This window comes from Marmota monax, unplaced genomic scaffold (assembly GCF_021218885.2).
Source record: "Marmota monax isolate L192 unplaced genomic scaffold, Marmota_monax_Labrador192_F-V1.1 WCK01_AAM20220418_F8-fsc00053, whole genome shotgun sequence".
NCBI classification, from domain to species: domain Eukaryota; kingdom Metazoa; phylum Chordata; class Mammalia; order Rodentia; family Sciuridae; genus Marmota; species Marmota monax.
Genome location: NW_026693153.1, coordinates 547,533 through 559,767, shown reverse-complemented (window position 1 = coordinate 559,767; position 12,235 = coordinate 547,533).

Below are 12,235 nucleotides of genomic sequence, written 5' to 3'. Positions count from 1 at the left end.
TCCTCTCTTTCTTGATACTTATCAGTTTCCATTTATATGACTCTAATTTTCTTTCAAACATGTCAGTAACTTAGTGTTTGTACCATTCTCTGACCTCCATTCTACTTGGTCAGGATCCTGACACTCCCTAAATTTTGCTAGATACCAAGAGTCTTCCACCTATTTGTCTCTATTTCTCTCAGCTACTACAAGACAGCACCCTGCTATTGTAAAGCACTAATCTTCTGCAATGTAATACTATACTGATCTGCTTTTACGCATTACTCATCTATATTTTGTTCCAATATTTTGTAAAAGATGTAAAGTTTTTAACACAATATCCTCAACATAGTATGTAGCACAAATTTTTCATCCAATAAGTGTCGGGTATTGTTTAAATGAAGCTAAATTAGTTGAAATTCTTATAAAAATAAAAAGTAAGGTGGCTATGGCAGATGGATGAAGGAAGATAGCTCAGGTGCGAATATTACCTATCATAATTAGACTTGGCTTCATCTATAAAATGAGTGTTCCTAGTGCTTTTTCCCCCTGTGTATGCCACTCCAAGATATAGTTCAATGGCTAGACTTCTGGTTTAAATCTTAATGTTTAGAAATTTGGATGTAAATGTTAGGGTGATATAAGATTACATGAAAGTAATACACCTGTCAAAAATTGAGCTGAGCAGTGCACAGTGGTGCATGCCTCTAATACCAGCAGCTCGGGAGGCTGAGGCAGGAGGATCAAGAGTTCAAAGCCAGTCTCAACAACTTAGTAAGGCCCTATGCAACTCAGAGACCCTGTGTCTAAATAGAAAATAAAAATGGGCTGGGGGTGGCTCAGTGGCTAAGCACCCCTGGGTTTAATACCTGGTATCAAAAAACAAACAAAGTTGAGCTGAGTTGACATGAACTTCCAGGTGATTGTGTTGTCAGTTAAAACAAACTAAAATTACAATATTAGCAAAATCTTCAATCAGTTACTGTGATGGTATTAGCAAGAGGTCAAATAGGAGAAAGTGTGGACTCCTTCACTGTTCATGTGTCCCTGTGCAACACTGGGTGAGAGTCAGGTGGCTGAGTAAAGACAGTCTCAAAGGGCTCATGTGGTTTCATGGACTCAGGATAACAGGAAGGAGAATAGGGGGAAGACCTAGGAATGTGGGAGTACGAAGTACTAGGCTAGGATAGAAAAATAGGGTCTTCAAAGATTCCCTGTCCCCCAGATAGGGACATTTCAGGAAAGGGTCCTGAGGAGGCCTTTACCAAAGTTTGCTAATAAAGAGTTCTCTGAATAGAGGTGTGTTTTAGTCAGGTTTTCTTTTGTTTTGTCACCATGACTAAAATGCCCAAGGACAACTTAGATGAAAAATAGTTTATTAGGGGTTCATGGTATCAGGTCTCAGTTCATAGATGGCTGACTCCTTTGCTCTGGGCCTTAGGTGAGAAAGAACTTCCTGGGGGAGAGCCCAACAGAGGAAAGCTTCTAAGCTCAGGGTAAGGTCAGAAAACAGAGTGGGGAGGAGCCACAGGGAAGATGCAACATCTCCATGGTATGTCCCCAATGACCCACGTCCTACAGCTATGCCTCATCTGTCTACAGTTACCACCAAGTTAGTCCATTCACACTATGATGGACTGTTTACAGTAGCTCTCATTTTACCTCTGAATCGTCCTGCATTAACAGGAATTTTTAGGGACACCTCACATCTAAATCATAACATTCTGCCTCTGGTCCCCCAAAACTCACATCCATCTCACAATGCAAAATGCATTTTATCCATTTCTAAGGTTCCCATATTTTTAAAAGTTTCAGCATTTCCCAAAAGCCCAAGTTCAAAACGTTCCCCAAGACTCAGGGCAAACTCCCAGCGTAAACTCCCCTGTAAAAATCAAAACCAAGTTACATATAAAAGTATATGGTGTCACAGAGTAAACTTTCCATTTCAAAATGGAGGAATAGCTGTATAAAAAGAAGTAATTTAATATCTTCTTAAGGGTTGTAATCTCTTCAACAAGCACACCTTCCTAGGCCCCAGCTTTACATGCAATTTTCTGGCCAAATTGAAAGTTTTAAAAATCCTTTAACTCTGTTTTCTACTACTGATTCTCACAGTAAACCTGGCTGAAAGCTGCCGGTAATGATCATGCACCTGACTGAATTTTGTGCTGCCTTGTACTCCACCAGATTAAGTAGTCCATCACTTTTAAATTCAAACTCAAAGTCTCAAGACATGAGCAAAATGTACCCAAATTATTTGCCAGAATATATCAGAAGTGGCTTCTAGACTCATATCCAGTAGTGTCCTCATTTCCTCTGAAACCTCACAAGCACAGTCCACATGCTTTTCAGCATACTAGTCTACTGAGTTCCCACCAGCATCACCCATTAAGTTCTGCTTACAACATTCTAAAGCTTTTCCATCTTGCATCTCTAAACTTTCCAAAATTCCTCCTGCAAACCAACTCCAAATGCTTTTGAATCACATGGTCAGGTTAATAACAGAAATAATCCACTTCTTAGTGCCAATTTATGTTTTACTTAGCTTTTATTTTTATGGTGACCAAAACACTTGAGAAGAACAACTTAGAGGAGTAAAACTTATTTGGGGCTCATAGCATCAGAGGTCTCAGTCTATATAGACAGCTGACTCCATTGTTCTGGGTCCACAGTGAGGCAGAACATCATGAGGGCAGAATCCAATAGAGGAAAACTGGTTAGTTCAGGCTGGGGTAGGGAAGTCTGGGGGAGAGGGAGACAGAGCAACCATTTCAGGGAATACACCCAGTGACCAACCTTCTTCATTCAGCCATGCCCCACCTGCCTACAATTACCACTCTGTTACTTCATTCCAACTAGAATAGACTATTTAGGTTACAGCTCTCACAATTAAACCATTTCACCCCTGAACATTTCTGCATTAACAGGAGCTTTGAAGGGACACCTTATATCCAAACCATAAGAGAGCGTCTGGGCTAAGAATGCAGATAGGCATAAAAGCATGACCATCCAGAGGTCTTGTCCCTCCCTTTATAGACTGCAATGCTCTGGTTTATTCACCAAATCTGGTGTAAGATAAGTGCTTTCCCCATAAAGTCTGCCAGGTAAAACTCTTGTAATTCCTCATGGTCAAACCTGAACAATCACACTTAGTCTCTGGCCAAGAGCCAGACTCATCATCTACTACTAAGCAGGGACTAACAGGGGTGAAAACAAGCTGACTTCTTTGGCTGCTCTTTTGCACAGCCCGAAGAGCCCTGGTCTCCTGAAGAAGGTTTGGGAGACATTTGGGACTCTGAAAGTTCTTTTCTAGGTAAATCTCTTCTATTTCTGTCCTGCCTAAAGAAACTGATCCTGGTAGTCTTTGCATGCACAATGAACAACTTATAAAACTACATATGAGATGGTGACCGTTTCCACATGGAAAACACTGGAATTGTTATGATCCCCACAATAAATTAGAATTAAACAAAACTTAAATCATTTTCCTTATGCTCATGGTCTTTTAATACTTTTTATCCACAGATATTAAATAGTATGAACTCAAACACACATTCAGAAGATGTTACTTCTTTTCTAAAACTACTCACATTTTACAAGCATGCATACAACCAGAGAAAAGCTCTTAAAGAATGTATTGGTTTTCTGTGTCACTTTGATTTCTTCAATGTGCATTTTCAGTCCTTCAGTTTAATGAGAAACTAATAGTGCTCTGAAGCAATAACTAATGGGGGGTGGTGATTATCCAGTACAGGAATTCACACAGACAATTTTATAATAAATTTATATTTGACACCTTGGTGGTTAACTCTGCTTATTCTACAGACAGTGAACTATAATAAAGGCATTTCTTGCTCAGATGAAATATTATAGCGGCAGGGTTTTAGTAATGGGACACAGATTCCTGATTTCTTTTAGTGTTTAGCTTCACCCTCTTTTCACTCCCCTCTTAAGTGAAGTAGTATTTGGATTCTAAAATTATAGACTGAAATGCAAAAGGCATAATGTAAGCCATCCTTTTCTCTGTGTTAGCCAAGATCACTTTGCAGCATACCACTGCAGGGGACCTAACAAGGAATTTCCAAAAACATTAATGTATTCAGAAGAAATGTCATAATAAAGAAAGCCTACAAAAAATGTACTGGTTAATGGCAAAGAATGGCCTGGAGCCCCAATTAAAGGCAGTATCATACAATGGTTAGTTTATTTTAGGGACTCAATAGGTATTATTTTACCACATGCTCAGGCTTTGGACAGTAGTACATTAGTTTTATCTGACAGATCAAAACAAAAAGGTATGAAGTAGTTTATAATATCAGCTTTGAACAGTGATTCTGGATAACACATGGGATACTTGAGACAATAAAACATATTTTAATGGGCTTTGTAATGAAAACGTCATGGAAAGATAATAGTCCAAGGGTCTCTGCCACACTGTGTAATGAAAAGCAATAATTGTCAATGATTATTTCCAGAGTGACTATCCTATAAAAGTATGACATGCAGAAAGAAGTGTGCAATCCTGATATTTTCCTTGCTAGTACGCTGATATCCAATACCATGTGCGTGGCAGCAAGAAGATCAACTGCATAAATATTTAGATGGAAAAAGAAAGAGAAAAACCACTCCAGCTCCTAAGCTGTTCTTTCCTTTATCTCTTTTCAAAAATAAATAATTAGCCTCCAAATAACCTAGTTGCCACTTGTATAAGGGGGAAAAACAAAAAAAAAAGTTAAAACAAAATTTTTTAAAAAGAACATGGACCTTGAAAATGACCACCACATAAGTCAGGTAAGTTTGACTTGACTAGAAAGATTTTCTTAAAGAGATTTCTGTTTTTAACCAAAGGAAATTTTATTTTTCTCACAGTTTTATGGGCACTTTTTTCTACAAATATCATCATAGCCCTGGTTTATATGTATGTTCACTGGAAACCAGTTCTATTTCTTTTCAAAAACATCTGAGAATGAGAAATGTCTTTGGATCCACAGCAATGCTGTCTGCTTTTAGATAACAGCAATATACCTGTTGTTAAGGATTCCTACTGAATCAGTAAGCTCTCAATACTTATTGAGTACTATTTCATTAGGCCAATTAAGCTCTTAAATCTATGAGTTTTAAGTTGGACAAAAGTGCCAAAGCATTAACAATCTTTCTAGAAATAACCTTTCCAAGAAAGCATTAGTTAACCTATTCCTGGGTGCTATCCCTGAAAAAAGAAGTCCTGTAGTAGATGATTCTGTTAAAATTGATATTAAGGCAAAAATATCCAGAAACAGGCAAAGGATTTTTAAAAAATAACAAGTTTAAATTGGAAGCTATTTGTTTAATAATCAAAGTGAATTCTTTCTCCACCCTTAACATCATTAATACCACTAGGTACTACATGATAGGACAGTCTTAGCAGTCATGTTGGCCAGTGTACATAAAAGCAATATACATGAGCTCTTTCATCTAGCTTAAACGTTCAGCTTAGAAATCATAGAAATTGCATGCTTCATTCAAAGGAAAGTTCATTGTCTCTCAGTGTATGTTTAACTTTGAATTTCATCACAATTCTCAGAAATACAGAACTAGCACAAGACCTAAGTATTGGAATTAATAATTTAATTTTGTCTATTATTTCTCTTCCTATTTTCCCATGTATTTCAGGTACATATTTTATTTTATCTTTGAGGACAAAATTAGTCTCTAATTTACTAGAATTGGGTGATACAGTTTGATCAATTTTAAAATGTTTTTATTATAAATAAACATTTGGGGTTCCTTACATATAATCAAATTGAAAAATTCCATTGTGTCTTATTACAAAACTGACATTTGTAACATTTACAAATTTAAAAGGTCTATCTCGATTTAAACTATAAATTTTAGCAGTGCAATGTCATTGAACAAATGGGAATATATATACTTTATTAGAATACAAAGCCAGCAAGTGTTTGGGGGAAAGTCCAAAGTATTTCTTTGTTCTAAAACAGGAAAACTCCAAATGCATTGAGAGGATCAGGTTGATCTCAGAAGACTATGAAATAGGATTTGAAAATGGTTGTTATTGCAATGCAGTAATCTCTAGTAACTTCATATATTTTATTTTATATTTTAAAATGATGCAGACATCTTATCAAACTATTCAAGATGGAAATGTAGGATTCAAAGGTTTTATCTGGCCCCCTGCACACTTACAGCACTCATTAAAATTGTGTTTAGTTCCAAAAAGGGAGTGATGGTTGAAAGTGTAGCTCAGTAACTGAAGGCATATTTAACAGGTGGGAGGCCCTGGGAGGCCCTGTATTCAATCCCCAGCACTAACAAAAAATTAACTTTTGACTATATTTTCCATGTAACTATATCATAAGGTAAAGAGAAAAAAGTCATAATTATTGAGAAACAGCTACTATGAAAGAAAAAATATATCTTTACCCAAATATATGCATGAACTCTTTTGGTTGACTTATTTATTTTCAATGAACATCTCACTAATATTTTATTGATTCTATTTTTCAGTAAAGGAGAAATCTCTGCCTAAAAGTGCACCTTACTGAAAGGAGTCTAAAACAGAAAGATTTTGCCTGGATGGCCTCATAGAGAGGTACAAACTAACCACAGGGAAAGTGGAAATATATCATAGTAACACTGTCTCCCTTGGTTCCTGCTTCCTAATCTCACAAAACTAATAAGTTAGTGACAACAACATTTATTTCAACACATATAATATGCCCTATCACAAGTTAGACATCCCCTACATGTTACAAAACAAATATATACTAAAAGTATATTGACTTTATCCTGGAATATCATTATGTATCTTAGACAAAATACCTTTAGGTCCCTATAAAGAAGAATCAGTAATCAGATGATGACACTCGTGTCTTATCTTCCCCACATTTTAACTCATAACCCCAATCTAGTCATTCAACACAAATACATATTGAGCACCAGTCACTGTTCCAGGCACTGAAGATAAAACATGAGCCAAAGAAAGAAAGCAAAAAAAAAAAAATCACTCTTGGAATTTTCATTTCAGTGAGAGAAACAGACAACAAATAATCAACGTGCACAAGTTAAAAATACAAAGCACAGCAGAAGATACCAAGTGCTTCAAAGAAAGAAATCCAGGCCAGATGGTTGGAGAGGCATATTATTAGACAGGATGGTGCTCAGGGAATATCTTACTCCCTAGGTGTCTATACTGAAGAAGTGAGCTAGTTGGCAGAGACATCTGGGGATGAGAGAGCTCTGATCAAAGTGGCAAGTTCAACAGCAGCAGCTTCTTAGGGTGTTCATGGAGTTGCAAGGAGCAGAGAGGGGCAGTGGAAAGAGGTAAGAAAGAGGAGGAAGCACTGGGAGGAGATGAGGTGAGAGAGGAAGAAATAGATGTCACTTCCCACTTTAGGTTTTTATTGTGCTCATTTTCATGTATGATCTTGCTAGTGTTATATTCTTTTGGGCCCTTTCAACTTCTTTCATTGTTTTCCTTCCTGAATATAAAGTTTAATTAACTTTCCACTGAATATGAACGGGTTTGTAGTCATCCAGTATGAGTGCAGAACTGATAATGAAGTATAAAGAATCCATTGATTTGTTTCATCTCTGCTAAAGCTTTGGGCTCTTTTCAGCAGCACCTTTGAAATCTCTGCTTCTAGCCCTTCCTGGGTTCTCCTGGAAGCTCCTCTAGCTCTTCCTGGGTTTAGTTCGTGTACAAAAATAGTCCACTAAAAAAAAAAAAAAAAAAAAAAAAACTCCTAGAGAAGAAAAGCAGTTGGAGCATAAGCAAGATTGATGAAAAATAGTCAATAGTAACTTTCCTGTATACTAGCAATGAACAAGTGGAATTGAAACTAAAAGACCATATAATTTACATTTTCATTCAAAAAAGAAAATACATACTTAGGTATAAATCTAATAAAGTATGGAGAAGATGTATGTAAGAAAAACCACAGATCTTTGATGAACAAAATTAAAGAACTAAACAAATGGGCAGTATTTAATGATCATGATTGGAAGACTCATTAACTTATTATCAAAATGTCAGTTCTTCTCAACTTGATCTATGGATTCAAAGAAATCTCAATTAAAAACCCCATCAGTGATTTTGTGAATTTCTACAAAATGGTTCTAGAGTTTATACACAGAGGCAAAAGACCTAGAAGAGCCAATGCTATATTTAAGAGAAAAACAAATTGGAAGGCTGAGAATAATTGACTTTAAGATTTACCATGAAGTTACAGTAATTAAGACTGGTATTAATGAAAGAATGGACAAATAGATCAATCGAAGAGATTAGAGAACTTAGCAATAGATCCTTATAAATACTGATCAGTCAACTGATCTTCAACAAAGAAGCAAAGGTAATACATAGTATTTACAGCAAATGATGCTAAAACTAGTGAACATTCACAGGCCAAAAGAAAATTTAGATGCAGAGTTCATTCTTTATGAAAATTAACACAAAATGGACCACAGAACTAAATATAAAATGCAAAATTAAGAAATCCTACAGGATAACACAGGAGAAAACCTAACTGACTGTGGGAACAACAACTGTCTTTTAACACTCATGTCACCATACATGAAAGAAATAATTGATAAGCTGAATTTCATTAAAATAAAAACTTGTGCTATACAAAAGACAATAGCAAGAGAATGAGAAGACAACACTCAGAGTGGAAGAAAATATTTGCAAAATACATATTTGATAAAGAGCTACTATCCACACTATATAAATAACTCTCAATATTCAAACAGTAAGAAAATAAATCACACAATTAGAAGATGGACCAAACCCCTTAACATTCACCTCACCAAGAAAGATATGCAGCTGGCAAATAAGTATATGGAAAAAGTCTGTATACCATATGTCATCAAAGAAATGCAAATTAAAACAATGAGATAACACCACAAATATATTGGAATTACTATAGCAAGAACACAGACACCCCCAAATGTTGGCAGAAACGTGAAACAACAGAACTCTCATTCGTTGCTGATGGGAATGCAAAATTGTATAGCCACTTTGGAACAAAGCGTAGCAATTCCTTACAAAACTAAACATACTCTTATCACTGCACAGGACCAGCAATAATCCTTCTTAGTATTTACCAAAGGAGTTAAAAATAAGTCCACACATAAACCTGCATCATAATGTTTATAGCAGTTTTATTCATAATTGATAAAACTTGAGAACAACCAAGATGTCCATCGGTTAGTGAATGGATAAATTACCTTTTGTCAATCCAGACAATGGAAAATTATTCCCTTGAGCTACTAACCCATGAAAAGACATCAAGAAAACTTAAATGCATATTAAAAAGTAAAAGAAGCTAATATATAAAGGCCACGTGCCATATGAACTCAACTATATGACATCTGAAAAGGACAAAACTATGAAGACAATTAAAAGATCAGTGGTTGTCAGAGGTTGGGGTGGGGGAAGTATGGATACACAGATCATGGAGGATTTAAAAAAAAATCAGTGAAAATACTCTGTGATACTATAATGATGAATATATGACATTATACATCTGTCCAACCATAGAATGTACACCATCAGGATTCAACCTTAATATAAATAGGGAATTAAGTGATTATGATGTGTTACTGTAGGTTCATCAATTATGCCAAATTTACCCCTGATGATGATGATGGATGAGACTGTATATGTTGGGGAATGGGGCAAATGGGAAATCTCTGTACCTTCCTCTTACCTCCCAATTTTGCTGAGAACCTAAAAAAAACTCTTTTTAAAAATAAAGTATAGCTGGATTTAAGATATAAATGGTAAGAAGTGAAACATGATAAAAATGCATAAAGAGGTATAAAAACATAAAGTATTATAAAGGTTTGGAAAGCTTTCTTAAATAACATTGAAAAGTTTAGTTCATATAAACTTAGTTTTTGGCCACAAAGCTTGTGTTAATGAAATTAGGAAATAAGCAACAAAATGGAAGAAAATTTTTGCAATGCATGTAGCAGTAGAGGGATTAGGAATCAGAATAAATATGAAGAACTTCTACAAATCAAACCACCCTTATAAAGGTTCAAGGAAGAAATATGAATAGAGCACAAAAACAGAAACACAAGTACATAGATGTTTGACTTCTACAAATTAGGTAAATTAGATAACATTTTTTAGTCGCTCAGCAAAAAAAAAAAAAAATGAAGATTTTATACTAGACTTTGACAAGACTGTGGAGAAATGGGCACTCATTTGTGGAAATAAAAACTGCATAAAACTTTTGAAGAATAATATGGTAGCATGTATCAAAATACAAAATATACATTTTCCTTGATCCAGCAATTAAATCTCTAAGTATCTTAATTTAAAGTGATGTCAGTACATGTAACAAAGAGTATATGTAATGATGATCTATGCAGTATTGTTCCTAATGGTAAGATAATGGAAATATATTCAATTTCCATCAATATGGGTTTGTAAATGAACTATGGTGCAACCCATGATCTGGATACTGTAGAGCTACAGCACAGTAGGGTACCTAGGACAGATGATGTTTAATTATATATTTCAAAATAACTCACAAGATTTTGAATGCTCCCAATACAAAGAAGTGACAAATGTTTGAAGGGATAGACATACCACTTACCTGATCAGATCATTGTACATTACATGCATGCATCAAAATATCACAAAGTACCACATAAACATATATAATTATTATGTTTTGATTAAAATATTTTTAAAAAATAGAAAATTCTCTTTGTATCTGTGGTGTTTCAACTGGGACCAAATTTGCCCATCAGGGCATATTTGCCAATGAATATCTGGGAGCATTTGTGACTGATAAAGCAGGCAGAAAGGAAGTGTCACAGGTGTCTAATGATCAGAGGCTAGGAATGCTGTTAACATCCTATAATGCACAGGAGAATCCCTCTCCCAACAAAGATTTATTCAGCCCCAAATGTCAACAATGCCAAGGGTGAGAAAGATGGAAAGATCTCCAAAGCACATCAAATGAAAACAAACAAACAAAAAACCACAACAACCATACATAGAATACCACTCCACTTTAGGAAAACAAAATCAAAACTTAAAAATATAAATATTATATTTGGGTATGAGTATTGTTTATTTATTTGGAGAAATAGATATTAAAATATTAACTAGGTTTAAATTTTGAGAAAAAGGGAGATTGAATATAAAGTGAGGAAGACAATGATTCTTTAAAGTTCTTTAAAGATTCCTTAAAGCAGTTGTTTCCTTAGTGATTAGAGTTTAAAATTTAGAATTTAAATTTTTAGAATTTAAAAACATTTTTAATTCCCTAGAATGCAATTGCCATTATGGACTGAATTGTGGCATACTAAAATCCATACAATACAGTTCCATCTCCCAGTACCTCAGAATAAAACCATATTTGGAGATGAAGTCTTTAAAGAAATGATTAAGTTAAAATGAGGTTCTTAGGTGGGATCCTAATCCAAAATGACATATCCTTCTAAGAAGAGGGGTGGCATCAGGAATGAGTGCACCCTGAATAGAAGCCATGTGAGGAAACAGAAAGCCTAGGGCCATTGACAAGCTAAGGAGAGAAGGATCAGAAGAAATCTGCCACACCTTGACCTTGGACCTCTAGTCTCAGAGCTGTGAGAAAATCAATTTCTGTTGTCTAAGCCATCCAATGTATGGAAATTGTTTTTCTTACTGTAGCTCTTAAAAGTTAATATAGTTTCTGTTTAAGAATATAGAATATATAAAGTAATTGGTTCTTATTTAAATGAAGGGTTAAGCATAGAAGCAAACAAAAGCTGTTGAACTAGTTTCATTTCTCAAACTGAGATGAGTGAAAACAAACCCATACTGTCTTACAGTCTTGTTGCTGATATTATGAAGTTATTGACAAAGATTTTTGCAACAGATCCTCCTTGCATGCTCTCTGGGGCTGCTCTTCTCCTTACCAATTAACCTGCTAACACAGCCTCTGACCCTACATCTGAACTCAGGCATCAAAGAATCTAATGTCACAGCATACAACAAGCTCTGGAGGTCTGGGAATGAGATACGTATTTGACTAAGGATTACAGCTCCTTTATATTTCTTCCCCAGCTCCTTTATATTTCCCACATATAAAATATATTTTTTTCTACAGTGAAAAAATTAGAGGAAAATAGCACTGAGAAGGAGAGTTTACAAAGACTTACAGCTGAAGGTCAGGAGTGACAAGAGATTACATTAAAGAGGCACAAAGTGCTATTTGGAACTCTGAAAGGTAACTGTTCAAATCAGCGTTGCCAATCAAGG